Raw genomic sequence first — 3,461 nt, 5'->3', positions numbered from 1 at the left:
CAACGTACTCATCAATGACCTGGAAGAAGTGACAGTGTACCCTTAGCAAGTTTGCTCAGAATACAGGGGAGTGGCTGACACACTGGAAGACTGTGCTGTCATTCAGCAAGACCTGGACAGGCTGGAGAGCAGGACAGAGAGGAACCAAATGAAGTTCAACAAGGGCAAATGTAAGTTCCTCCACTGGAGAGGAATAAGCCCATGCACCAATACAGGTTGGGGCTGACCTGCTAGAAAGCAGCTCTGTAGAGAGGGAGTCCTGGTGAACAAGTCAACCATGACCCAGTAATGTGCTGTTGTGGCCAAGAAGGCCAATGGTATGCTGGCATGCATTAAGAAGGGTGTGACCAGCAGGGCGAGGGGGATTCTCCTTCCCCTACACTCTGCCCTGGTGAGGCCACATCTGGAGTACTGTGCCCAGTTCTGGGCTCCCCAGTTCAAGAAAGACAATGAACTACTGAAGAGAGTCCAGTGGAGAATATAAACATGATTAGGGGACTGGACCATCCCTCTTATAAGGAACGGCTGAGAGACCTGGGTCTGTTTAGCCTGGAGAAGAGAAAACTGAGAGGGGAATCTTATCAATGTTTATCAATATCTAAAGAGGATGGGACCAGACTCTTTCCAGTGATGCCCAGCAATGGGACAAGGGGCAAAGGGCACAAACAGGAACACAGGTAGTTCCATCTGAACATGAGGAAAAACTTTACCTTGAGGGTAACAGAGCACTGGAACAGCCTGCCCAGAGAGGTTGTGGAGTCTCCTCTGGATATTCAAAACCCACCTGGATGTGATCTTGTGCAACCTGCTCTAGGTGAACCTGCTTTAGTAGGGGGTTTGGACTAGATGATCTCCGTAGGTCCCTTCCAATCCCTACCGTTATGTGATTCTTTGGTCAGTGTAAGACCTGCAGCCACACGATGAAAAGCAAGGACTGGCTAGTACTATATCTCCTGGACACTGGCGGGGGGAAAGGAAAAGCTAGTCTCTGAGTTAATTCGGAGTTACCGTGGAGGTGAGTGTAAGGAAAATAAATGTAGCTCAGCACAATGTTCAGCTGCTGATATTATAGGAATTTAGAAGTCCAGACAGATGTCTCACATTGTGCACCACCCCACACCGCTGAGCAGCAGTGAGAAATCAACATCGACAGTCAAAGATGGTGTGCCAGACGCAGGAGAAATCCTCTTCACTTGAGCAGTCGGTGGTACAGCACTGCAGACTCACTGCTGCTCTTATCAGGTCAAGAAACCACTGGGCACAGAGTAGCAGAGGGGCCCCCATGGGACGTGCAGTAGACAGGCTGCTCATTGTGGCATGGAATCAGCACCTCCATGGGATTGTGTCTATACAGGAAAATTAACTCGTTTTTGAAGGTCCCAGTGCTAGAGGGAGGTTTGGTCTGCTCCAGCTGCTTGTGCCAGCGTTCAGGCTGCAGCTGAGGAGGGAGGCACTTCAGTGGGCAATAATCGCTGGGTTTAAAATACGGCCTGAACCAGAAGATTGCGGTTTTCAACAAGTAGCTGGTAGGAAGTCCAGAGGCTGTGGTTTGTACAGACTCTTGAGAGCCAGCAAGCCTTAAGGTTCATCATTTAACCTGGGTGCAGAGTGAGATGTGCTGCAGATGAAATTTCCATGTTGAGTGGAGGGAATGGGGGCCACAGCCTGCAGTGTGCTTGTGGTGAAGTGAGTGCTGAAATATAACGATCTTTTGCAGGATTTAAAGTATTTCAGGGTGCTGCTCAGTGAGCTGGAGTTTCAAGGAATCCTTTTGAAGACAGCAAAATGTTCATAACACTTGGCCCCTCTTTGCATCAGGGAGGGATCCCTAGGGGATCTCTGTAGCTCAAGCACTGCTCACTAAGAAATATCACTACCAAAAGCATCATCCACAATCTTTCTGTACCAACTACATTACCTTTGAGGAGAAGAAATTGCCCTTTGTATTACAGCACAAAGCATCACTTGATCACCACAGTGGAGGGCAAACGGGGTTTGTTTCACTACTCTCTTTATTCAGCTGTATTTTCTCCACCTCTCACCACAGCTGGGAACTCTTCTCTGCTCTAATAGCTGACAAGACGCCTACAAGCTCCAAGCATGAGGCGGAGGATTTCCACTGTGAGGCAGGAGGGTCCTCCCAAGCATGTAGATGAACAGTGTAAAAATCCCACCTACAAGCGCTGTTTTATCAACCTGAGGATCTGCAAAGGCTGGAGTGCCCCAGCAACACCTCCCTGAGCCATAGCAGAGTGGGGTGGGTAATACTCTGCACGCAGCCCAGCCTCTCACCAGTGTGATGGCATCCCATTGCTTCTGCCAGGGAAGGGAGCTGCTCACAGGGTGAGTTACAGTTGGTAGCAGAGTCAAGGTGTCATAGCATGAGAGCAGCTGGATAACTGGGAATGCATTTTACTGTGACATATAATTTGATATCAACAACAAAAAAAGTTGTCCTACAAAGTATTTTCATGACTCAACCCCACCAAACAAAAATTACGCCCTCCTTATTTGCCCAGGAGTTTGTAGCACACAGAAGCTGCTTTTCCCTTCTGAAATGCTGCAGGGACATTTTGAACCCTGTTTAAACTGCTAATTTTTCTTTGCTTTGTTAGTCACAACCTCACCTCATGAAGAGGTCAGTCTCTGTCAGTGACCTTAAACAGAAGCAGCAATGGGCGGGTAAAAGAAGGTGCAGAGGGGAAGGGAACTTGTGATACCCTGTGAGGAGGCAGCAACATTGAGTAAGGAGGTGGGCCCCATGCTCTCTTGCCCTCTGACAGTCAGGATGTAGGGCTGGGAGATGACCTCCCTCCTTCCCTTGGGACTGGTCCCCTTTGGGGGTCTATTTGCCCACGCTCTACCTGAGTCAGGTGTGGAGGCATTGCAGGACAGAGCCACTGCAGGCAGAAGCTGCACCTCTCTGCATGTTGTTCCCTATCCCCATCTCAAATACTTGCCTTCCACAGGCATTAGAGCTGCATAAGGGGAAGCATATGAGTTTGGGGGCTGAGGGTAGCCCTGTGCTTAAGTACACAGGAAATTACCCCATGCATTGGGAGACTGCAGTGAGGCTAAGCATGGTGTCATTGTGCTTCATCAGCTCCTGCTGAGCCCAGAGCGAAAATGCAAAGCAGAAGATGACACAGAGTGGATGAGAAGTTGCCTTTACACCTCTGTTAAAACCAAGCTCCACATCCACAGCAAGGGGTGTCTGAGTTTAGCTTTGGCACCAAACGTCTGCAGGTGCATGCATGCATGCATGCATTTCCTATGCGTTTGCATAGGAAATGCAAAGCCGCCGTAGGACCCATGTGAGTAAGAAATTGCAACTGATGTGGAGATGGCTCCTATCCTCCCTCACACCACCTGTTGGTTGCAGAAAGACCGTCCCCACACCTCATCCGCTAGGATGTTCTCCAGCCCCTGGCTGCCACGTCGAGGAGACAGGGCTGCTCCGG

Source organism: Buceros rhinoceros, unplaced genomic scaffold (genome assembly GCF_000710305.1).
Source record: "Buceros rhinoceros silvestris isolate BGI_N320 unplaced genomic scaffold, ASM71030v1 scaffold7354, whole genome shotgun sequence".
Lineage (NCBI taxonomy): Eukaryota > Metazoa > Chordata > Aves > Bucerotiformes > Bucerotidae > Buceros > Buceros rhinoceros.
This window is presented reverse-complemented; position numbering follows the sequence as displayed.